Raw genomic sequence first — 25,678 nt, 5'->3', positions numbered from 1 at the left:
TCTGCATGTTCCCTCCCCTTGCTTTTACAGGGAGTGAGGAACTAATGAGCCTGGCTAGAACCAGGCATTGTGTGGGCAGGTGCAGACATTTATCCTGCACAGCTCTGTCAGAGCCACTCCCCTGAGGGTCCAGTCCTGGGCTTACCACCATCAGGTCTGCTGACGGCCCTCCATCCTGACCCACGCCCCTCCTGCTATTCCGGGCCCCTCTCTCTCTTCCCAGCCTCACACCCTCACCCCGCTGATGGGCCTGCGGCTCCCCAGCTACTCCAGTCCTGGGCTTCCCATGCATGCAGCTCTGCCCTTGGCCCTCCCTCTTGAGCTGCAGCCCCCACTTCTGGTGATACTTTTGGCCACCTCTCTCTGAAGGGCTTGTCGTTATTTCTCCAAGGCCGTCTAGGAGGTGACTCTCGGGAAGGTGTGTTGACCAACAGTGCTAGGATATATGCAGCCTTCGACAGTTGAAAACGCTGGCGTTTCTCCACACAGCTACTTCCTTGTGGCACATTGCCAGCAGGCTCATCAGGAAAAAATATAGGCTGAATATGTGTCTCCCTAATGTGTCATTTGGGTCCTGCTCATGGGTGATTTAAGCCTGCTGTTGCCACCTCTGGTGGCCATTTGATCATTTGATGTGGCAGATAGAGCTCATTATTTCACAGATATGCATGTTACATTATTACGCGAATGTGCATTTCCTCGTCCCCCACTCAGTGAGCCCTCTGCGCTCTTGGGGTGGGGATGGCACCAAAGCAGCAGATCACACCTCCAGGCCAGCTTGCAATGGGTGTTGCTATGATCCATGCAACTTGCTTTTTCTCCCCTCCCTCACCCACACGCTTTCATTGGCTGGGAATAAATCATCCACAGTCCTTCTGTCCTGTCAGCTGCTTCCCAGAGAGGGGAATAACAGGAGGCATCCCTGTTTTGAGCAGGCTGCTCGTTCCCAGTTCTGACTGGATCCCCCTTCTCCTAATGGGGGAGCTCTATGCTCCCCGTTGTTCTGACACATACCCCAACATCCGGCCCTTCAGCACCTGTCTAGAGAGAGCACTGGGAAAATGCCCCTGGAAATGTGCTTGGCCGACCCCAACTCAAGCTTCTTGCTGGGGGATTCCGCTTCCAGGGGCAGCATGAGCTGAACCTTTTCTCAGCCCCTTGGCACTCTTTGGAGTTGCATCTGGCTGTCCCAGTGGGAAGTTGGAGTGCCCCGCAGGATGCAGGCAGGCAGGCAGCCAGCTTCCGAGAAAGCTGAGCCGCCTCCCCTTTCAGTCCTCTTGGTGATCGATACAGGAATTCAGCAGTAATTCCATCAGAGAGACGCCAGGGTCCAACAGCAGGAGCAGCTCCCGGGGTGAGGTGACTGCTCCAGACGCAAAACCTTCGGGCTCCAGCCTTGCTACACGTCGGCTCATGGTGGGAAACTGAGCTTTGAAATTGTTCCAGGCACCACAGCTGTGCCAGTTGGCACAGATGGATTGGGCATCACTTTCTGAACGAAGGGTTTGTAATCCAGTACCCTTGAGACTGGGGAACAGCTAGCCTGGTCCACTTTGCACTGAGGTCAAGGCCTTTAAAGGAAACAGAAATGTTAGACAACAGATATACCTTTCAGCCCATGTCAGCTGCTAATGTCATTGTAAACAGATGCTTTTATTACAGTTCCATGGTGTTCCATCTTATTTCTTTCGGGGTTGTATAACATTAATTAAAATGTTCTTTTTCTTTGTTTACATAGCATGCATAAAACCTCACATGGATTCAAGGGCCACAGCTTTGTTTGTCAGTGACATTTATATTAATAACTGTTTATCTTCAAAAAAAAAATCCCATAAAGAATAAAGGTCCCCCCCCCCCCAACTCTTAGTGTTTGTATTGTGATGGTTGTGCTAGAATCAGGGCCCCAGCGGATGGACACTGCATAGACACAACAGAGCTTTCACTCCAAAACCTTCCTGTGCCCTCCAAACTGATAGAGGCTGCTTCTGTGTCCAGAAATAGCTGGATGCAGCATAATCCACTTCCTGAGATTCATCAGACCCCAAATGTCAGCGCTTCCTCCGATGCGAGTTGCTAGCAATAACTGTAACTGTAAAAGGCAAGTTCATTTGGTGCTTTTGGACAAAGCCTTTAAAGCTGTGCCAGCAGGTGAGTGGGTGGCCAGTGAAACGAATCTGTAGTTTCCACATCATACTATTCTCTTTAGAAATATATTAGAGTGAACCCCTGGGAGCTGGGCAAGTTTGTGAGCTTGTCTCTGGAAGCTGAGTTTCTTCTAAGTCTTTTTCTGCCTTGCTTACTGCCTGGGATCCTGCTTGATTAATTCATTCTTATCGGGAGCTTGGGAAAGGGGAGTGAAAGAAGAAGGAAAAAAGAAGAGGTGGAGGGGGGAAGTATGATTTTTTCAAATAGATTTCAGCTGCTGGATGCTTTTAAAGTTCTTTTCCTTACAACGGGTCAAGTGGGAAGGAGTCTGGCCTGGGGCTGTTTGAGTGCACCATTCTCCTTTGTCAGCATGTTTTCTGGGTTTGTTTTATTAGCTGGAATATGAAGACCTGGAACCTCAGGTCTTGTGTGTGACTGGTGAGAGAAATAAGCAGAGCTGCCTTATCACGCTAATTTAACTGGTTAATACATCTTCAGAGCAAATAATGCAGTCCCTGGGTGAATTGCTTAACCAATCTCATTACTATTGTGCATTTAGCAGCTTGGAGGAAGAGAATACCTTTCAGGTTTGACCCAGTTTTAGTTTTTGTTGTCATGACCATGGAAAATCGACCGTAGGGGGCCCTCGGCAGTGAGCCTGAGCAGGAGGGGATTTACAGCGAGTGTGCTGCGTGGAATACTCGATGCAGTTGTGTAGAAAAATAGACTGTAACTGTCATCTTGGCCTCCATGGTCTCCTGTGAGCAGAGCTGCACCACTGCCTCCCTCCGGGAAGGGCCCTGCTTCCCAGGGCGTGTTCTCATTGTGCTGTCCTGAGGCGTGGTGCTCTCCATGACTGTTCTGCAGGAAATGGGCTTCCTGTTTCTGCAGCTCCTCTTCCTGCCTTCTGAAGTGGCGTCACTTCCTTTCTTGGGAGAGGGTGCTCAAGGGTGGCTCCAGCAAGAACTGGCTGTGGAGGAAAATCTGCTGCACCCTCCCGTTCTCCTCTTGGAGATCTGGTGGTTGCCCGAACATCTCTCCTGGCATTTGTTCCCATCCCCCAGGTGTGTCTGTCGCCCTTCTTCTTCACCTATGCTTGCATCACAAGCTCCTGCCATGTGATGGCAACTACAGAGAGGACTCCTGCCTTCTGCTTGGCCGCAGCGTTCCTCTTGGGAGGATGCCAGTCAGGCTGAATCCTTGGTGACTCCTTTACCTTTGCTCTGTCTGCAGTGGCAGGTGGGCATTTGCCATCTGCCGGGGTATGACGTGGCACCCTCAGTCTCCTTGGGGACAGGAAGGGGAATGAGGCATGGAGGTGGCAGGTGGTTCTGTGCTCTCTGATTCGATCCCTATCTCTGGCTCCATGTTCCTGCCTGAACATGGTGCTCCCCAGAGAAGAGTGTCTGGATGCTGCGGTGCTGACAGGCAGCTCTGGGCGGTCATGGAGGGTGGGCCAGGGTTAAAGGAGTCATGCTGCAAATCCCCAGCACAAGGGAGCATATGCCGTGGTGTTGGGCTCCAGTTCCCTCCTGCTTGGCCTCCAGCCCCACATTGCATTGCAGCCCCAACCCCACCTGGTGTTACGAGGGCCTGGCTTGGGCCTGAGCATTTCACCTCGGGAGCTCTGACTAGTGTTGGCAGGACTGTGGGCTTCAGGTAGAAGTGGGCCGCAGACCAAGCTCTGGTCCCAAACACACTCAGACTCCCAACTGCCCAGCTCCCTGTGGGGGAACACCCCCAATCTCTGGTCCTGGCTAGCAGCTTCATGGCTTAGGCCCTTGTCCAGTCAGAGTGCCCTGCAGTGGGGTGACCCTTCAATCTTTGGGGTGGGAGTCCTCAGGCTGTTTTAAGAGAGACCTCACCAGACTAACAGGTGCCACAGAACTGATGGGCAGGGCCATCCAGGGAAGACCAGAGCCCACTAGCATTAGCACAGCACTAGCACAAGGATTTCAGACCAGACACAAATGGGAGGGTACATCCCCAGAGAAGAGATAAAGGGTCTTTGGCTCTGATACCTTGCTGAGTCCCTCGGGTGAGTGGGGTGAGGAAGCCCTGTCTGGATTTAATTTCTCCCAAGTGTGTGCTGTGGCATCGCTGCCCCCCGAAGTGTTGTTGTGTACCTGCGACTGAGACACCAGGACTCTGAGGGACCGTTGTAACACTGCTATCTAAGATAATTGGAGTAAAGTGATCTCGCTGCACTTGAGAGCCCAGCCACCTCTCAGTTCAGGAACATTCCTCCCGAGGGCTGCTCGGGTGGCAATGGGCTACTGGAGATGCAGGTGGGCAGGTCTTGTTCCTGGGGTTTCTGTGTTACGCCCGTGCTTTGGGCATCCCTTGGAATGGGCTTATGGCAGGTGCTGTAGTCACGGACCATAGTGTGGTATTGGAGTGTTTCCCCAAAGGTCGCGAGGTGTGGGTCTGAGATGCAACCCCTCGAGCCCAGAAGCAGTTCTGGGGCCCCAGGGGGTGATGTGAAGGGGTGAGGCAAGGAACAGTCCCACTATGGTGGAGAGGGGCTTGCTGGGATGAGCCTCCTCTAAGCAGGATCTGTAGCAGGGTTCCCATATGCTGTGCGGGAGCCTAGACTGTTGTGGACGAGTGCAGACAATGATCTCTGGGAGCAGGGCTGCGGAGGATACGGTGGTTGGGGGTAGCTGCATGAGACAGGAGAGTGGGGAGCTGTTTGGCCCCTATTAGGCCCGTTTCACCCTTTGCACTGGGACAAGGGTGGTCCTGCAGCACTGGCACAGATGGGAGCTTGCTCTGGACCGGCAGTGGCCACTTGATGTGCTCTGGCCACTTGTCCGGTTTTACTTTTGTAGCTGAGACTGAGCCACCATGACTTAAAAACACCCATGCTTCCTCTCAGTGAAACCCCGTGACAGTGGTGTCGTGCATGGATAGCTGAGCTCCAGCTCTTTGGATGTGAGTGAGGGCAGGGAGTAGGAATTGATGGCCACCTATAGTGTCTCTGCAATCCCAGAACTGTAGCACTGCTGGGAAGGATAAGGCAGCCAGCCTGCCTGGCGGCCATGGGCTTCAGTTAGAAGAGAGGCTGGTGCTTGGATGTCCTTGTTGGATTACCAGCTGCACCTGCCATGGTGGAGAGGAGACATTGTAATGGGCAGCTTAAGGCTGAAATAAATACATAATAGATCTGCCAAGTTCATAATTAAATACAAAGTTATCCCTGCTCCCCTCAAGTAAAAGTTCATACTCTTTAGCATTCTTCAGTGGCAGCTGATAGTCATGTTTATCTCCACGTGTGACGTAAAGTGAGACTCAGGAAAGCATCTTCTCTTGAACATCAAAATCCCATTACCAAATGCCATGTTCTGTAGCACAGATACCGGGCTCAGAACAGATAAGTGGGAAATAGCTTCTGATCTCAGAGCAGGCGACCATATCTTGGGCTGCACACACTTAGAGTGCTACCTTCTGCTGAAAGACCCCCTCCACTCTTTACTGCTGATGGTATTTGCCTTCACAGTCTGTTCACAACTGTCCCCTCCAGTGCCTGCCCAGCTAAAGAAGCTTTTCAATAGTACCATTGTGACGGTGAAATCCAAGCCACAGATTCCCATCCTCTGTTGTCACCACCTCTTGTGAACCTTATTGCCACACACACTGCCCACCCCTACGTCTTGAGTGTGTGTGTGTGTGTGTGTGTGTGTGTGTGTGTGTGTGTGTGTGTGTGTGTGGCAAAGATATCTCAAGCCAAACAAGCAAATAAAAAGGTAGCATTGGGATGGGTTGGCAAAATATTGTTATGAACTGGGTGAAACCTCCTTATGGGTTGGCTTAAAACCCAGTTGAGGTTGATAGGTGTGAACTCACCCTTCAATTAACATAACTGTAAGTATAAGCCCTTCCTAAGACAAAAGGTGAGCAGCCCAGGAGCTTTTGTGCTGCGTATTGTTTTGGGCAGGTGTGTGGGGAGTGTGAGTGAATGCACAGATACTGAGGTCACAGATGACAAAAACAGATGGAAGTAGAGGAAAAGAGGCAAGAAGGGCCAAGCAGGAACCTGTGAGCCGTGCGAACCTGGAAAAAGCTAGAGAGAGAACTTTGGGGGCAGGTTGTTGGCAAAAAAGGCTTGGGGCTGAAAGCTAAGAAACTGCTCCTTTTGTTCTTGGTTTCCTCTGAAATCAACTGTCTAATCTCACAAACCCAAACCCCCTTGCCCCACCCCTGTCCCGCCCCTTCCACTAAGTCCCTGTCCTGCCCCTTCTCCGAGGCCCCATCCCACTCACTCCATCTCCGCTCCCTCTGTCACTTGCTCTCCCCCATCCTCACTTTCACTGGGCTAGGGCAGGGGGTTGGGGTGCAGGGTAAAAGCTCTGGGAGGGAGTTTGGGTGCTGGAGGGGGCTCAGGGCTGGGGCAGGCGGTTGGAGTGTGGGATGCAGGCTCTGGGAGGGAGTTTGGGTGCTGGAGGGGGCTCAGGGTTGGGGTGCAGGAGGAGGTGTGGGGTGCAGGCTCTGGGAGGGAGTTTGGGTGCTGGAGGGGGCTCAGGACTGGGGCAGGCGGTTGGAGTGTGGGATGCAGGTTCTGGGAGGGAGTTTGAGTACAGGAGGCTGCTCAGGGTTGAGGGTTGGGGTGCAGGAGGAGGTGTGCGGTGCAGGCTCTGGGAGGGGGCTCAGGGCTGGGGGGTTTGGGTGCGTGAGGCAGTGAGGGGTGCAGGCTCCGCCCAGGTGGAAACCGGGAGGTATTGGCAACCCTAGTTCAGAAACCAGCGAAACTGGGAGTGTTGGCAACCCTAGTTCAGAGACGCAGCACTTCATACATTCCTTGCAAATGAACAAAAGCATCCGTCTGCTTCCAACTGGAACGTTCCCAAAGCACCAAACTATGACTCACTGCTCGGGACAAAAGGGTGAGAGATTTTCCTGGGAATGTTCCCTTTCTCTGTCCTGGTGGGGCATGGTCTGTGTTCGAGAGAGACAGGCACAGCCGGACCAACCCAGGCCGTGCAGCATCTCCCAAATTCCCCTTTCTTACCAGCATCTGCTGGATCAGTTTTGGGATTGCCACTGCTGCAAGTGGCTTCCCTTATCTCTGTCCCTTCCTTGGGGTTCTGCTGGCTTTGGTTTGTAGAACTAATCACAATGTTTTATTGTGCAGTAAAAATTCGTAGAGGGAGGTGCACCTCCAGACTTGGCAATGGGCTTCCAGCCCCACTGTGTTTGCACACTTTAGGCAGAGGCTTTCTGGTGGGTCTGAACACATTTCTGCATGGGGGAGATTTGCTCCTTTTTAACGAAATGCTCTCCTGTTGGAGATGATAGACTCCTACTGCTCATAGGCTGATGGTGCAGATCATCCCAGCCCCAATTCTCCACCCTCACTGCCCACACATAGGCTTGCATTAGAGCATGGAAGATGCTGAAAAAATAATCCTATTGTATTTCATCCCGTTTTAAGGTTTGCAGCTTTATTGCCACAGTAGGAATGAAGCAGCAGTGCCTGGAACTTGGCCCTGCGTTAAACATGACCGGCATTAACAGTGGTGCTTGTAGGTCTTTTCTGCACCACGAGTCTTTGGATAACTAATGAGAACCAATGTCTGGAACCTGAAGCTAAACAAGATCAGATTAGAAATAAGGGCTACATTTTTAACAGGGAGGGTAATTAACTATTGGAACATCTTACCTAGGGATGTGGTGGGATCTCCACTTCTTGAAAGACGAGGTGTTACTAAGGCCTGGTCCACACGAGGAAATTAGGTTGATATAACTTTGTTGCTCAGAGGTGTGAAAAATCCACCCCCTTGAATGACACAGTTAAACCGACCTAACCCCAGTGTGGAGAGTGTTCAGTCGTTGGGAGAATTCTCCTGTCAGCCTAGTTTCTGCCTCTTGGGGAGATGGAGGAGCTCCGCTGATGGGAGAAGCCCTCCCGTCAGCATAGGTAGGGTGGTCTCCAAAGCGCTGCAGCTACACCACTATCACGTTTGAAATGTAGATAAGCCCTCAGACAGTGCCTTGAGCTCGGTCCATGCCAGCACTCCCACTGCATGCCATCGGGGAGCTGAGCTGTTAGTAGCGAGTCTCGGAACTCTGATTAAAAAACCCCGTACACCTTGTAAAGCAGTGGTCCCCAAACTGTGGAGTGTGTCACCCTAGGGTGCAGAGGAATGCAGGGCGGGGGGCATGGAAGGGCCCTGGCCAGCCCCCATAGGAGGCTGGGACAGAGCACCACCCAGCCCCACTCTGTCCCCTGCTCCTCTCTGAGCCTGCTCCCAGTCTTGGCTTCCCAATCCCAGCCCATGGTGTGTGTGTGCAGACACATTCCATTACTGGTAAGGGGGGTGGGAGAGGAAAAGTTTGGGCTCCACTGCTGTAGTCACCCCATATTTACCGGAGTTCTTTAACAGGCTCAAATGTTGTCCATTGGGCCTTTACCTCCAACTGACAAGCGGCCACATTAGCTTTTTCAAATAGGGGTTAGGTGCCCATGCTCATTCAGCTGAAATGGTCTCTGGGTGCCTTTCCCTGTGTCTGGAAGGCTGGGAAGTTCTGGAGAAGGCCCTCTTTATTTGCATTAGGACTTTATTCAGCATGGGGTTCTCCCCCTTATTTATCAGCTGGCAGAATGTCTGGGAGAGCGGTTCTGTGCCAGCTCTCCCTAACCCTGCAGTCGCTGGTATGTGATGTGCATGGAACCTTCTTACCCTGGCGCTGTCTGTGAGCTCAGAGCCCAGCATATGGGTTTGTGGTTTTCTTGGTGATTAACAGTAGCTGTGTGAGATATTGACAAGAAAAGCTCGATGTGTGATCAAAAACCCCTCTAAAAATCCCAAACAATTGAGTCCCCATTTAACCCTGAACTCGGAGCTAGTTTCTTGTAACTTAAAATTAATCAGAGGGTGAGGGAAGAGGAGCCACAAACAGATAAATTTAAGGGAGAACAGCAAATGGGCTTCTCTGCAGAGTGGTTTAGAAAACTGGGCCATGACAAATTGACTTCAAAGGTGGATCTGATGGAGGGGGCTGGACAAGAGGCATGGAGTGTGGGGGCGGAGGGAGGAGTGAGCTTTGGTGAAGCTGGAAGCTCTCACCAAGCTGCCACCTCGCTGTGCATGTTAATCAGGAGTAGGCAGACTAAGGAGGGGGTGTAGTTAGGTGAAGGGGAATTCCAGTGAGTTTGGGCAGGTCACAGCTTTTTGTTAGTACAAAGTTACTTCCCAGGTTTGTTCTTTCTCTGGGTTGTGTGTCATGTGTTCTGCAGTGGGATGGAAACATTAACATTTTCTGCAGTGGAGCTTGGCTTTGTGCCTTGCAGTGCTGGAGAACTTCTTGAGGTTCTCATCCCCGGGAGGGCAGCAGCCTACTCTGCCCAGTGTCCTTGTGCTGGGTGGTGAGTTTTGATTGGATGCTGTGGCAGGAATCTAGATTCCCTGGTGCTAAATCCAGGAGTGGGGATTCCAGGGTCTGTGTTTGCATCTTTCAGTCCAACGCTCTTCCCCCCCCCCCCCCCCCCCGTGTGTGTTATGTCATGGGCAGAGCTCGTGTGGGTTATTCAGTCTGTGATAGCACATTTGGGAGAGGACTGGTGCTGTTTAGTGCATCTGTCCCAAGTCCAGGGAAAAGAGGCTGCCCGGGTTCAGTGGCAGTGGTGGATTCTGATGCTGCCAGGCAGGGATGGGTGATTGAGTTCAGTGTGTGATGAGCAGGAGATGTTTGTTAGTTAGTGAGGGCTTGGAAAGGGCTATGCGGGGGAGCAGGGTTGGGAGTTCCTGCTGTAACCTTTCATCCTGGCTAATTTAGTTATTGTAAAGCAGAGAATGGCTTCAGGATCAGGATAGATCTGTTCCCTCCACTGTCAGGCTTGGCATCACCCCTCTGCCCAGCAGGGCTTCCCTGCGGCCTCCCTCCTGTCTGAAGGGCCCCGTGGGCACAGCTCCCTCCAGGAGCAAGTCGCTGTTCATGTGAAGAGACTGTGACTGAATTGTGCGGCGGAATCGCAGGGCAGGGGATGTTCTGGGATTTGAACACTGAGAAGAAAGACATGAATTTGCTGCTTTGTTCTCGTTCTTGGAGAGCACATGGAAGTTTCCAAGTTTGCTGGCTTCTTCATTACAGCACATATTAAACCACTGTAGGGCTGGAGCAAGCTATGGGGAGAGAAAGAGCAGCCTGGCAGGTTGGTGGATAACCAGTGCATGTAGCAGGGGGAGGGCTGGTTGCCATAGGCAGTGTTAACTAATGGTCAGAGCAGGGAACAGAGAACCAGGACTCCTGGGTTCCATTCCAAGCTCTGCTGGTGACTTTATAACCTCGGCCCAGTCACTTCCCCTCTCCATGCATGCCTCTCCCCAGGCTCCTGTCTTTCAGTGGGAGGCCAGCTGTGTGTAAACTGCTTTAACCCCTCTGAAGAAGGATGCTTTTGTAGCAGGTACTGCCCATTGTTCCTTTCCCTGGCTGGTGAGGAGTGCAGGCCAGACAAGACAATGCTCTCTCTGGGAATGGGCAGATGGATTTTACTTGCTGATGACTTTGTAAACGGCTGTTCCTGGAGTGGCTGATGGGAATCTGCCTGTGACTGTCATGGCAGCCGGTGGCCATGCCGCGGGGGTAACAGGATGTGTGTTCGCCTTGCCTTCGCTATCGCAGGCTCCTTGCTGCTGTCCTTGGGGGTGGGAATTCTAGAACTGCCCCAGGTTGGTGGTGGTTGGAGGAGTGTGGCCTCGGGTGGCTGAGCTGTCTGGCCATCTTCTGCTGGAGTCACCGTCTGAGCAGGCTCTTTCCAGTGGCTCTCGTGTCGGGCCTGGCCTGGTGTCTGGCCAAGTGCCAGCATCTCTGTCCAGGCTCCCCTCCGCTCCTGATGGTGTACCCCTGTTCTCGTTTTGCCTGTGCCTCCAGCTCTTCCTTCCAGGCTCCCTAGAGGTCCAGGGCCCTCTCTCCCTGGCTCCTGGGGGCTGGGGAGGAGCCCCATGGTCACAGCACCCTGTCTGCGTTCTTTCTTTGGGTTTCTGGGTGTGTGTGGTGTGGAATGGGTCTGGGGGGCCTGTTGCTGCATGTGAGAGTGCATGGGGCGGGCAGCCTGGGGCAGTCCACCAGCAACTTCTCACCATCCCCAGGCAGCCAAGTAAGTGCCGCTTCCCAAGCCAGACCCCATCCTAGCTGGGGTGTGTATGGGGGGCACAGAGCCTGGCAGTTGGGGATGGAGAGAGATGTGAAGAGCAAAGCTGCCCCGACTTGGAGAGCGAGTTTGTTCCCTTCTGCTGCCCAGCACTTCCGTGTCCCACTGCCTCGGCTGGGAGCTGAGCCGGCGTCGGTGCTAGGGGCTGCGTTGCTTCGCTCTGGCCATATGGAACCTCCACGGCCTGAGGTTACTTCAATTACCAAGCCCCTCCGGTTCCCAGTCAGAGGTTTAATTATTGAGCCAGGGAACACGATTGTGCATAGCAGGCCACACGCTGCCCTTCAGGACTGCGCCAGTCTCCCAGGAGGGGCTTCAGCCCAGGCCAATAGCTCAGCTGCTGCAGGAGGAAGAAGGGAAGAATCCCACCAGCCCCCCGCATGGTACAGTGGCTGGTTAGGGATTGGGTGCAGCACAGGCTTGCAGGCAGCAGCCCTACAGTTCCTACTCTCGTTATGGACCATGCGGGGTGAATCCCACAGAACTGATCCGTGCCTGTTCCTGGGGGTGTGGGTTCTACTCTGGCAGCTGTGTCAGGGTCTTCTGGGGAAGGAGGGGTGGGCACGATCTCTGAGGGAGGGATGCTGCCGTCTGTGCCACAGTCAGTGGGATCTGCCTTCTCCTGGGCCTGCTGAACAGCTGGTACTGTGCACGATGAACAATTCCCACCCAAGGCAACACCTGCTCCCATTACCCTGCCCTTCGCCCTTGCCACACTGGGGGCAGGAGAGCGAGCTGTGCAGCTCTGGGGGAAGGAGGGAGCTGCTCTCCCAGCATCTCCTCCGAGATGGCAGAGGCAGTACTGTGCGTGGTGGTTGGATTCCACCTGCTCTCCTTTGCGTCTGCCCCCTGGCTGGAGTTTGAAGGGCTGCTTGGGCGACTAAATGGCTGTTTCCCCTCTCTCTTCCCTTCCTCCAGTACTACAGCAGGCAGTGCAAGATGGGGACTGTCTCGCTGCTGCACCAGATGGAAAGTGACAGCCCCCGTATGAGCACTGAACAGGTTCGTTTCCTGGGCTCCCTGATGAGATGGGTGCTCGAGGAGCTGTCCGTTTCACAGGTTCTGCAGCCCAGGCTCTTTGCAGTATGGCCTCCCAGCAGGTGTTTCCATGGGTGAACTTAGCTGGCGTTGCTGCAGAGCCCATCCGAGGTGCTCCAGGCTCCCTTTCAGCTTTTCTTTTATTTGAAAGCTGGAGGGTTATTTGTGAGCTGCGCCACTGCGGGCATTTTTTTCTCCTTTCCTTGCTTTTTAATGAGCCAACCTTGGAGGACCTTGAGAGAGGCTCCTGCGGCTTTTCTGTGACTTATCTTCTGGCCTCTGCCCCCTATTCCGCCAAGGGGATAAATCTCTGCTTTCAGCTTGAAGGTGGAGCATTGAGCCTGTCCCACCGAGCGATGCGGTCTCCATAATTCACAGGTGGGGGATGGGGGAACTGCATGGCTGAGGTCATGGGGTGGATGTATTCCATTCAGTGCTGTGATTGATGGTCTTCCTAGTGAGGAGTAAGGGAAAAAGTCCCATTATAATAGGGGACAAGCTGTTAAATAATTTTCCATTTCATTGGGTCGCGAAAAACAAAACAAACTTGTCGCGATCAATGTGGGATGAAGCTGCAGGTTTCAGAGAAAGGAGGAGAAGTGGGCAGGCAGGGAGATTCAAAAATGGTATGCCTTTCATTGATGTCTGCAGCACAGCCAAGGATCCCCCAAACACTGCTCTGTGGGATACCCTCCGCACATCCAGCCCAAGAGTGCCATCCATACCCTACAAAGGGAGGAATTGCCTTGGTACTTGCACTCCTGGGGCTGACTGAACTAGGGAGCAGGGCACTGCTTCTCCCTTTCAGACCTGCAGGCTGAGCCAGAGATGTTAATGCAGGGAATGTCGAGCCCCCAGACTTGTGCAGGACTGTGCTTGGAATGAAGAGTCTGCTGTTAACCTGCTTTGTGCCCAGGGACAGCAGGGTAGGGGCGAAATGTGCTTCTCCAGGGCTGCCTATGTAGCAGGGTTGTCTAGGGCATCATGAAAAGGAGTACTTGTGGCACCTTAGAGACTAACAAATTTTTTTTGAGCATAAGCTTTCATGAGCTACAGCTCACTTCATCGGATGCATCCAATGAAGTGAGCTGTAGCTCATGAAAGCTTATGCTCTAATAAATTTGTTAGTCTCTAAGGTGCCACAAGTACTCCTTTTCTTTTTGCGAATACAGACTAACACGGCTGCTACTCTGAAACCTAGGGCATCATGTGTCTCTCTCCTTTCACTGATGTGACCACATGTGCCAGAGGCCCCCGACTCTTCCCATTCACAGTGGGAGCTTGGGTTCCTGGATTCTTAATGCTGTGTTGTAGCCAGGGGTGAGTGGCCAGGAGCAGCAAGTGGCCAGGGCTGCGGCAGAAGGCACCTGTGGTTTACATTTGGATCTTCTGAGGTACAAGCTCAAAGATGATGCAGGGCTTTGCCTGGGACCATCCTGTAGGGCAAGAAAAGCGGGTGGTAGGCTCACAATCTCAGGGAGTGGAAGTGTCCCTGGGTAGATGGGGCTGTCGCATTTCTGCTCACAGCCAATGCAAGTGGGATTCAGAGCGGTTTGCTACCCATGAGGCACTCATATTCTAATAATAATAAGAGACTTAATTAAGTCTGTGTTGCCACATGGAAACTGTGCCATTTCGAAACAATTGAGCTTTTCTGCCGTCTGCATCCTCCTTCCTCCTTTATTATTGATGAGGACACTGGGATGGGAACAGGATCTAGAGTTTCCCTCTCTTTCTTTCAGGTTCAGAAGTTGCCACAGAGACCCTGACGGTTCTTGCCTCCGATTCTGAGGGCCAGCAAAGTTCGTGAATTAACGGCACCAGGCCCAGACCCACAGTGCCCTCAGTGAGAGGTGCCCCTCCTTGGAGGTGAGACTCTTCTGCTGAGCAGAATGGAGGTGGGAGAAACGGGGTGTTCTATAGCTGGGACATGAGATTTTACCTTCTAGGTGCTGTGGGGAGCAGGAGTGTGTGCTGCACTCCCCTGGAAAATCTTACACAAGCATTCCAGTAAAGGGGGACTTCACATCCACATTTGTGCAGGTGCCCTGGTTCCAGCCCCTTGTGAAGGGAGCTGGAAAGTGGGAATCTTCAGAGGAAAGACTGCAGGAGGATCCGGCCCCATGAGACAATGTTCAGGTCCTGGTGGGAGGATGAGACATGAGGGCACATCCAGGGGGCATTTATCCTGCTGTCTCCCCAGCTGTTTGTAGATAGTTCTCAGCCTGGGAAGAAGCTTTGTTCCAAGTACAGACCTGGAAAATCTTACTGAGAAAGAGGAAGAATTACCTAGGCGTGCGCATGCACCCATACGCAAACACCCCTGCACCGTCACTCACAAATGTGCATGTGCCATCACATACACAATGCAAAACTAACGTTCTATGTCCACAACCCATCTGTGAGATCCACTGTCAAATACTGTCTATGTTCCCTGTGGCGTAACTCCCCCCGCCCCCTTCCCGTGTGTCTGTGGAAGTATGTATATGGCCACTTCTCACTGTAGTATCCCCCCTCACCTTAATTCATCTCCACTCTCCAGTGCATTGCTCAGTTACACCAGTTTAACTAGATGGATTTACATTCACACCTTAGGTTACACTACTGCTACATTCTCCTCTAGACCAGCCCTCAGTATCTTTCCTTTCCAGCCTTAAGTACAGCAATGAAGGGCGGCTGCGTCCTGGGAGGATTGTGGTGTGGCCAGACAGAGCTGGGCTTCTGACCTACTGGTTGGGGTGGAGCAGGATCACAGATGGAGCAAGGCCGGGTGGAACAGTCTCTGGAAGTTTGAGTAGCAGCCGTGTTAGTCTGTATTCGCAAAAAGAAAAGGAGGACTTGTGGCACCTTAGAGACTAACAAATTTATTTGAGCATAAGCTTTCGTGGGCTACAGCTCACTTCATCGGATGCATGCAGTGGAAAAAATACAGTGAGGAGATTTTATTTTCCACTGAATGCACCCGATGAAGTGAGCTGTAGCTCATGAAAGCTTATGCTCAAATAAATTTTAGTCTCTAAGGTGCCACAAGTCCTCCTGTTCTTTTTGCGAATACAGACTAACACGGCTGCTACTCTGAAACTTCCAGAGACTGTTCCAACCGGCCTTGCTCCATCTGTGATCCTGCTCCACCCCAACTAGTAGGTCAGAAGCCGAACTCTGCCTGGCCACACCACAATCCTCCCAGGACGCAGCCGCCCTTCACTGCTGTACTTAAGGCTGGAAAGGAAAGATACTGAGGGCTGGTCTAGAGGAGAATGTAGCAGTAGCGTAACCTAAGGTGTGAATGTAAATCCATCTCCCTTTTGCACCACTGTGCCTGTTTTGTCCATGCAAACCACACATCCGGGTTTGGAAATGTGGCCTTTCCTTATAGGATCTGATCTGGAGAGCTTGGTGTAAGGGCCTCTTAGATGCCGAAGTGGCTATGTCTTTAGTGCCCCCCCAACTCCCCCAAAAGTGTGTCTTTACTTGGAGACCGTGATCTCACTGTGAAATCCTAGCAGAGACCAGGCTCTATAGTTTTTACCTTGACATAGCTAGTCACAGCCACCCCCAGGTTTAAAAAAAAAAAAAATCTAGTGTAGACATCTCCTCAGAAGGGTCAAAGCCAGACCCAATAGCTCTGTTCCATCACAGCTGGGTAACCTTTTGGCAGCAGGAGTTAGTGATCCCTTTTGTTTTTGGGAAGTGGGAACAGCCTGGCCCTCCCCAGCCACCCTGCTGCTGTGTGTCCGAGGAGCGCGAGGCTTGGCAGGCTGGCTTTTGTGCATCTCTCTGCCTTGCAGTGGCTGCTTTTTGCACGTTAATTTCTCCGTTCTTTTGCCAATCTCAAGTGCATGCCCTGAAATCGTAAAATAAGGAATGAGATTTTAAGAATCTTCATCCCTGTGCTGGGGGCAGAGGTCACCCTGAGAGACAGATTAAAGAGAAGCCTGGCCTCTATGAAGAGACTGCATAGGCATATTTCCCTAGCTGCATTAATCAGTCTGAAGGGAGCAAAGGACACTGAGCTCTGTATATCACCTTGAAGCTTTTTAGTTTTTTACCAAACTTTGGGTGGATGATGTTGCTCATGCAAGTGAGGTTCTGATCACGCTGGCTACAAGCAGGCGTCGTGTGGGCAGGCATTATTATGCAAGCTTCCCACGCTCAACTCTGCCAGTGCGCCTCGGTCCAGAACAGCAGCACTCTGCTATTCCTGCCCTAACCCCCACTCTTACTCTGCCAATACACTGCAGTCCTCTTGGAGCCCCACTAGCTATTGTGGTCCCAGAGCACCCCCCACACTGCTCTGCTGATGCGCCTCAGTCCTAGCTTGTAGCATCCCTGTTCTTGCAGTCGTGAGTGTTTCCTGAGCAGAGGCTGCCAGTCATTCTGAATTGTACCAAAGCATGGAGGTGTCTCGGTCATTGGGCAAAGGGAGTAGGCTCAGATCACCAGACTTGCATTCCATGGAGGTGGAAGCTTAGAGCAGGGGGTGCTCCGACTTTTTCACCCAGGGAGCACATCTTAGGGCTGGTCTTCACACAACCTGGCACCACATAATAAATGGATTTTAGCTCGCACAACATGGTGTTTCCGTGCCAGTCTCTTAGGTTGGTCTTGGCCCAATATAAATCTCTTATGTTGACTTAGCTTGTGCCATTTTTTACCCACTTAAACAACACTGAAATAGGTCACTTCTATTCCAGAGTAAGTTAGAGACTGAGTTATTTTGCTTCCATTTGGTGTGTAGGGTAGCCTTTGATTGAGTGTCTTGTGGGCACCTCCCCTCCCATTGGCCATCCAACGGACCCCTCTCTCCTCCAGTTTACAGTCACATCAGAACCCGGGGGAAGTGTTTGATGTACATTTAGCTTCTCTTACTATGATTCTGGCTAGGTATTCACTGCAACAATAGGTGTGTATTTGACATCCAGTGATTTGACATCCTAGTGGAGGCAAGGTTCAGGTGGTTGTTACTTCCAAGTAGTCAAGGTTAACACCCGAGGTGGGGAGTATAGGGTTGATCTGAACTACATTGAGGTAAAATCAACCTGTGTCTGGGCTTCTCTGTTTTTTTCCATTGAGTCAAAATGTCCCTGTTCTTGTGGTGACATAGCCTTAGCTGCTGGAAACAAGGAGAAGGAGCCGGCTGTGTGTGGCCAGTCAGGCCTCCATGGTCCACAGTCTGGAAACCTCTGGGCTAGAGCATTACACCCCATTACTCTCCAAACCCCTAGCATCTCCCCACCCACATTTTCTCTGTCTTGTTTTCCTTGCTATCTTTCAATTTCCTCTCGTGGGGGGCGGAGGGGCTTGTTCTTGCTTGAGGTCTTGCAAGAGGGGCATTGATTTCTAAGCCACAAACTTCAAGTGAGGATGCTGGGTGCTTTGCATGAAGGTTGGGTTAATGGGGTGGAGAAACGGCCTGGATCAAGGAGAGAACACCATGTAACTTAGCTTCGGCAAATATACTCTCTGTCAGTCTGAAATCTGATGGAACCCCCCGGGAAGAAAACGCTTCTTAAAGGAAAAAACATCTAAAAGGGGAGCCCTTGAGGTGCTTTTGTTCCAGTGAGTGGGAGTGCTAGATCCGCTTAGACATGAAAGGCTGTGCAGCTCCATCCCCAAAGTGGCTGGTGATGATGCAGAGAGGAGGAGGAGGGGGAGGAGGAAGGTGTGAGCAGCTGGAAAGAGAGGTCGTCTAGGTATTACCCCATCTCTCCCCCCCAGCTCCTCCCTCTTCTTCAAGAAAGTAAATTAGGTCATGCTTGAAAGTCAGTTTCTTGGCTGTGGATTTAATTTAGCTTTTCCAGGCTAGTTATCATATAATAAATTCCAGGAGATTTATAGAAAACATGGCCAGGGAGGCTTAGCCCCTATGTAACAAGATTTGAGTCTATTTCCTACTGTAGTGCAACTTCAGTGAACACCCTGTATTTCCACGGTCGCAGAGGAGGCTGAGCTGGCAGACTGGATAGCAGGCAGCTGCCTTCCACCTCTGACCTGTCAGCCTGTAAGATGTAGTCCAGAGCAGTGCTTCTGCTCTTGCAGAATGCGCTGGTAAGAAGAGCCGGTCCTGTGCACGTGCAGGCCAGGCCTCCACACCCCCCTCCGGAGTCACTGAGCCAAAGGTCTTGGCCGTGAGGTGCTGTCTGCTCAAGGGAATATCCCCCAACAGAATGACCAGCCAGCCCAACATCTGGGATGAAATTTAATAGTGCAAAGTCATGCCCTATACTAAGACTTTCTGCTATAGGCTGTGGGTTTCTCAGTTGGAAACAACAGAGAAGGAGAAAGACCTGGGTGTACTTGTCTATCACAGGAGGACTGATGCAGCTGTGAGAAAGGTAAGTGCGATCCTAAGATGTATTTCCAGTACAGACAGGGGAATATTAATGCCATTGTACAAGGCACCTGCAAAACCGTGTGCACTTCTGGTCCCCCCACTTCCAGAAAGCTGAATTCAGAGTGGAGCAGGTGCAGAGAAGGGCTGCTAGGATGATCAGGGGAGTGGAGAGCTGAGCTGACCAGAGGAGACTAAAGGATCTTGGCTTGTTCAGCCTAGCAAAGGGAAGGCTCGGAGGGGATCGGATTGCTCTCTGTAAACACGTTGGGCGTAAACCCCAGGGAGGGCGAGGAGCTATTGACGCTAAAGGACAATGCTGGCGCCAGAACAAATGGGGACAAGCTGTCCAGGAATATGTTTAGGCCACGTCTATATGTACAGTGCTGCAATGATGCAGCTGTGTTGATACTCTCTGCCGGTGCAATGCTGTACATATACACCTTCACCAGATGCTCTATCCGAAGGGAGAGCTCTCCCCTTGCCATAAAAACCCACCTCTGTGAGCAGCATAGCCCTGTGCACATGAGCGCTTACGTCGGTGTATCGTGTGTCCCTTGGGGTGGGGATATTCACACCCCTGAGTGACATTGGCTGTGGTGTAGACAGAACCGTAGGCTGGAAATTAGAAGATTTCTAATGATTAGAGAAAGGAGGTTCTGCAACAACCTCCCACTAGGAAGAGTGGGGGCAAACAACACAACTAGTTTGAAAAAGGAACTTGATAAATGTATGAATGGGATTTTATGGTGGGGTTGCCTTCCATAGCAGACTACTAGACTCAACCCAGGAAGTCCCTTCCAGCCCTGTCTTCCTCTGTTCCCTGTTAGTTACATCTGAGGCTGATCTGGAGCAGATAGTACCAGTTGTGCTAGCTAGTGTTGCGCTCATGGCGTGTGCAATAATGATGATTATACTTGACACTTAGCAAGTCCCTGGGAATGTCAAGATGGTTTGCAAAGATGGCTCAGTGGCATCCCCATTTTACAGATGTGAAAACTGAGGCTCAGTGACACTAAGTGGTTCACCCAAGGTCACACAGCAAGTCTGTGGCAAACCTGGAATAGAACCCAACAGTTCTAACTCTTGGTCCTAAGCTCATAACTCACTAGACCACTGCAGCCTTATGCCAAATATCCACAAGTCTCTTCCAACTTCATAACCTGGTAGTAAAACCCTGAGCCCTTTTGTTGCAACACATTTCTTCTTCCCCAGCAGTGCCATCCTGCTACCCATAAATCCTCTGAGAGTTACTGTGCCCTTTTTGCCCATCCATCACTTGTCTTCCTGTGTCCGCTTGAGGTCAGAAGGTTAAACCAGAACCCAGCGCAGGGGGTACCCAGCATGTAAAAGTGGGTTGAGCAGGAGTGGAGCATTGCCTGCATCAGGAGTAACAGTGAAGTGTGTGCTTCCCCAAACCCTGTGCTAAACGCCACTGGAGAGAAGTCCTGTGCTATGGAACATTGTTGAGGGAGTGATGGAGAACGGCATGTTCTGGGCACAAAGAAGCCTTTTTTGGAAAGTTAGATTGTGGCGGGGGGGGGGGGGAAATCCAGTCAGGCTCTGTGTGGAAGCTGACTCTCACCCGTGGAGCTTCAACGACAGGTCCAAAATGCACAGCTCATAACTACCTGCAGTGGAGCCAAATGTCCATGAGCGAGTGGCTGCCGTGCGATGTGAGTCAGCGCTGTGATGGAATGGTTTTGAGGGGTGGCGGTGTGTTTAAGGCTATTGTGATGGTTTTGGAAGTAATGAAAGTGGTCAGAGAAGCTGTCTGCTTCTGTCTCAGGTTGTCTTTGCTGCACTCAGGGTTCAGGCTCTGTGCCTCTCTTTGCAGAAGGACAACAGAGAGAATTAGACTAGCTTTTTTTTTTTTTGCTGGTGATTTATGATGTTTGTAATGTGATGGCAGATATATGGCTGGGAGAGTACCAGCTCGGCACAGAGGGCGCTGCCAGCCATGTTCCTTGCGTGCTCTCACTGCTAAAGCTACCCAATTAGTGTCTGTTAGTCACTCGGTGTGTTAAAGCATTAAGAACAATTAAGGGTGAGAAGAGTTTCCAGATGTAGCGTTAAGCACGGGAGCTGGTGGCTCTGCTGACTGCTCCCGTATGGAAACAATCTCGCAACACAACAATGGGACCACAAAGGCGAGTCCATGGGCTGGGGTGCTGGTGCAGGATTCCTGGGCTAGGAATATTCAGGGCCTGTGCAGGACACAGAGATGGGAGAATCCCTTGCCCTAGCGTTGCCAAAGCACTCTGTTCCACTGGATAAGACACAAGACTCCTGGGTCCTGTTCTCACCTCTAATACTGATTCACCATGTCTCCTTGGGCAAATCACTTTCCTTCTGTGTACAGTGGGGAGAATGGTGCAGTGATCTCTGGATGAAAAGTGCTAAGAACTGATTATTACTACTGCTCACAAAGAATAGCTAGTGCTGCTGGTTCTCTCATCAGAAAGTACATTTCACAGCTGCGACAGCACAGCTGACACACGTGATAGTAGGGCTTTTTGGGAGATGTTGAACGTTTCTGAATATCTACACATCCCATTGGCTTTAAATGGTATGTGTGCTCGTAAATCCATTCGGCACTCTTGAAGAACTTCCCTCAATAAGATTGCAACTAAACCAAAGTCAATCGCTTATTTCTTGACTGAGTTATCTCTGATGTCACAGTTTGCCATCTCTTTGTTCAGATCTGGCTTGAACTCAAATGGTTAGTTTAGAAGAACCTACAGCAACCCAGCCTGAAAGGTTTGTGTCCTGGCCAAGAGAACGGGAATAGTAGGGGGTGGGCAGTTAGTGGCTGTGTGGGTGCAAATAGGGCAAAGAGGTGCTGTGTTTAAGGCTTTGTTAAAAATGGGTTTCTCATTGCGATATCCTTGGAGATGTATATGGCAACCCAGGAATGGTGAATATGGCTTAAGACCCATTTCAGGGTGCAGGTGACTCCAACTCCCCATAAATATCCCACTTCCCTGGCCTGTCCGGTAATGTCTCTACCTGGGGGGAATGCCGAGGCAGCGTGGCCAGAGATGCTGCTCCTGTGGTGTCTGTGAATGGTCAGGACGCCATGGGAGCTCACGCTGTGTCTAGCTTTGGGTGTAAGTTGAATTATAAATAATACGTGTGGAGTGGGCATGATGTCTGAGGTCATTCCTGCCCCCTCTCTGTGGCTCTGAAGGGCCTTTTGACCATGGTTTGTGCAGGGGGAGGGGTAAGTTTCAGAGTTGGGGACGGACAGGGCTGCTCCGTTGCCCCCCCCGTGAGGCTGCTCCGTTGCCTCCATTGCCCCTGCAAACGGGGTTGTGCAGGAGGCTGGAGAGTAGAGTAGTGGCTGCAGGGCACTGTTTCACTTGGCTGTTTTGGGGGGCATTCCTCCCTCCCCAGCCTGGCGGAGCAGGCTGTGCTTGAGAGCCAGAATTTTGGCTTATGTGAATGTATTTTGTCTTTGGCAATGTGTAACGCTCATGGCAAGATCTAAATGATGGGTCTGAACAAGATGCTTGCTCTCCCCTCTTGGCCTGGAGCTTTTCCCAGCACCTGTCTGGCTGGAGCATTCATATTTAGAGGCAGCCTGTCTGCGTCCCAGCAGCTCTGCTCACTTGAAACACTTTCTCCCAGAGTGTTTTGTCAACCAAATGTGCTTCCTTTTTGGCAAGGGTGTGGGTAGGGGGCATGTGTTGATGTGAATGAGGTAGTCTCTCCAGCACAACAGTGGGCCTGGACTATCTCTGTGGGTGGGCTATTGCTTGTAGAGTTGGGGTGGCTAGCTGCTGTGCACACTGTGGGTGTATCTACACTGCAACGTAAGTCTGGGCTTGAACCTAACCCCCTTGTGTCTACACTGCAATTGTGCTAACCCAGGGCTCGGACCCAAGATCCCAGGACTCTGCAGGGCTGGGGGTTCTGAGCTCGAGTTAAGCCAAGACTCAAGGTCCAAGCCCTATTGCTTTGCAGTGTAGATGCAGCTCCGCTTGACATGGGTCCCGGGAGTCATCTGGAAGTATCCCACAATTCCATGGGACAATTTCCTTAGTCCTCTCTAGCCCAACAATCTGCGATCCGCTCTATTGGAAATGGAAGCCACCCCCCCTTTGCAAACAGCAGCAGCTCAGGTTTGCATTAACCCATTCTGTTCTATCACCAATCTGCAAGTACACGGTCAGAGAGCCTCCTGGGTTTGCAATGGAGAGCGAACCAATCAAGCCTTTTGCAAAGTGAGCTCACTTGAGTCCAACTAACCCTGGGTTTACATTGCAGTGTAGATGTACCCGGAGAGCCTCTCTGCTCCTTGGGGCTGTGTTCAGCTGCATGGTGAAAGGGGGTTTTCCATCCCCTTTGTTTGATGTTTTGGGACTTTGTCCCAGGACCTTGTTGGGTGGAGGCTCCTGTATTTATTCTTTGCCTAGAAGCAGCAGGGACTGGAGGGGAGGCTCTCAGGGTGGGCGTGAGGAGGCGAGACTGTGCAGTCCCCTTCATGAGCACAGAGAGTAGCACCTGCCCTGTCCCAGGGCCAGAGCCAGAGGACTGTTGTTTCTTCTGACTTTGTAATTGGGTGATGATATAGGAGGGGGATCTCAGCACACCTACTGCCAGAGGGCTATATGGGGAGTTGCAGATTGGCCAGGGGATGTTGTAGCTGCCTTAGGCTCACCAGCTATCTTGGTGTGAAGATCCACAGACTCTCCCCAGTCCGGACCAAGCTAGCACTCTGTAACTGCAGTTGGACTGACTTTGTGCTGGCTGCCTCTAGAATGGAGGGTGGGGGAAAGGGGAGGTGGCCTTCAGCGTATTGGAATAATTTCTCTCTCGCGCACTCTCTGGGGGAGCGGCATGCAGTGCATGGACAGATGGTGTTTTTGAGTGACCTTGGAGCACGGAGTGATTCCCTCACTTGCTGAGTAATGGTTGGAGCAGCGGGAAGCAGCGGTGCTACAACCTGCTCTTACCAGTGGGAGTTAGTCAGGAAGCCAATCCTGAGGCGGGATGTGGGGTGGACCAGGGGAAGGAGCCAAAGCCCAGTAACCATTACGTAATGGTTACAAGGGAATGAACTATATATTGTGTTTACCTGCCTCCCCCAACATGTTACAGCTCTATAATGAGAGCCAGACAATGCATGTGTGCTTAGGGTCTTCTCGGAAATGTCTTGAGAGCTCCCAAACCTTGTACCACCACTTCCCCAGCCTATGGGGCAATCTCTCTCTCTCTCAGGAGAAGTTCTGGGCCAGGCTGGGCTTTCTCTAAAGGCCAGAGATGGTGCTTCTACAGTGTGTATGATTGGGCAAGACATCACCGTGGGACGTGACCTCATTGAATTGGCGCGGTGGATTCCACAGGGTGGTGCAGCTGGCTGAGCTGGAAGCCCCAAGTGAAGGGAGTGATGAGGAGGTAAGTTAAGATTATGGCAGCTGCAAGCACTGGCCCATGTTTCCTTGCTCACATGAGCTGTCTCACCAGAGCCAGAAAAATAGGTCTGTGAATCAGGTGGGCAGAGCCCTGAATCAGTTGTGAAGATTTAAAAAAAAAATATATATATATATATATCCTTCTGTAACTTCATTTTCTTAAAAAAGCACCCTTCTGTGGTACCAGGCAGAGGGCCCTGAAGACCAGGGTTCACCCACCTGGTCTTTCCCCAGAGCAGGACAGTCCTGGCAGTGGCTGTGCAAACTGCTCCCTGCCAGTGCATGCTGGCCCTGCCCGGCTAATGCTGACTGCGCTGACAGCTTTTGTGACGAGGACCCTCTTGCACTGGGAACTAGAATAAGGTCCCTACTTGCTTCGCACCAGACAGGAACTGGCTCTCAGATAGCGGCGCCTCTGTCTCACCAGCGTTTGAAACATGGGGAAGCTAATGTAGATGGGCTGAATTCCCAGTGCCATATAGGGCTGCGAGGGTTACTATCACCTCCCACTTGTACAGCGCCAGCGCCCTGCTGGGGACGCACAACAGCTAGAGTGAGATGGTGCCCCGCTGTCCTGATAACCTGCCACTCTGAGCCGGGGGGGGGCTCATTGTGAAGGCACTTCTCTCCTGTGTGGCACACAAGCCTGGCTAGGGAGTTCCAGTGATGTGACGAGAGCAGAAGGATACAGGGAGGCGTGATGGCTTGGGAGGAGATGTGTGTTTTAAGCCCCCTTCCTCGCCCCTCTCCTGGATCAGCTCGGGAGCAGCACTGCGGCAGGTGGAACGTGGCAGTTGGTCAGAGCGGGGGGAAAGGGGAGCCTCAGCCCCGGCCCAGTTTGGGGGAGGGGTAGCGTCCCCTCCGGGGCAGAGAGACAAGGGCAGATGCGTGGGGGAAGCCAGGGCGAACCAGCGGGCCCATGAGCAGGGGGCAGAGAGTGCCCCAGCCTCCAGGAAATGGATGGGGAGGGGTCTAGAGCCTGCTGGAGGAGTGGTATTCTCCTTCGACCCCCTCAGCACCTGCGGGGAGAGTACCCTTGCACCCCTTCCCACAACCCCGTGGCAACAGGAGCGATTCTTTGCCCCAGAAATGGAGCGATTTGCTCCTGGAAATGCAGGTGGAGAGAGAGAGGGGGATCTCTTCAAGCACTGCAGCGTGGGGGAGAAGGGGCCACATCTCACTCTGCCCGGCGTACTCGGCGTGCCGTTTCACCAGTTATCCCAGGGGCGGGGCAAGAGAACAGGAGTCACTGAGATCTGACATGTAAGCCCTTGAACCCCGCATGGGGAGTGGAAGCTGCTTCACATTGTTTTCCTCTGGAAATTAGGGTGTGTGGTGGGTGATGATTTGGACATGGTGCACAGTGCGACAGCAGGTGAGGCCATGGTTACACAAAGGCTCAAGGGAGAGACAGTGTTTCCTCAGCAGTAGGCATGTGCTGTAAGACTTGTGCAGCATGGATCTGTTTTGCCAGGGAGACCCAGAGCTCCTCTGCTCTTTGGGGTGAGTGATCCCATGGAACTGGGAGCAGGAGACAGTGCTGACAGTCCCATGGTCACCCAGTAATGGTGTGAAGGGGATTGCTGATGCTTTAAC

General features: G+C 52.0%; 1 protein-coding gene across 9 annotated transcripts in view; it reads left to right on the top strand.

The window, feature by feature from the left end:
- Nucleotides 1–25,678, top strand: part of RBFOX3 (RNA binding fox-1 homolog 3) — a 357,239-nt gene that overhangs the window by 83,001 nt on the left and 248,560 nt on the right. For 4 of the 9 annotated variants that reach the window (XM_043496589.1, XM_038371245.2, XM_038371249.2 and 1 more), the window contains exon 2: nucleotides 14,077–14,203. The gene's annotated coding sequence lies outside the window, so the exon portion shown is untranslated. Of the gene's footprint in view, nucleotides 1–12,277; nucleotides 12,299–14,076; nucleotides 14,204–21,040; nucleotides 21,050–23,899; nucleotides 24,066–25,678 lie in introns of those variants that run through there. The other 5 variants (XM_043496587.1, XM_038371236.2, XM_043496588.1 and 2 more) reach the window with 5 other exon arrangements.

The sequence above is a fragment of the Dermochelys coriacea genome, chromosome 14 (assembly GCF_009764565.3).
Source record: "Dermochelys coriacea isolate rDerCor1 chromosome 14, rDerCor1.pri.v4, whole genome shotgun sequence".
Taxonomy (NCBI): domain Eukaryota; kingdom Metazoa; phylum Chordata; order Testudines; family Dermochelyidae; genus Dermochelys; species Dermochelys coriacea.
This window is presented reverse-complemented; position numbering and strand designations above follow the sequence as displayed.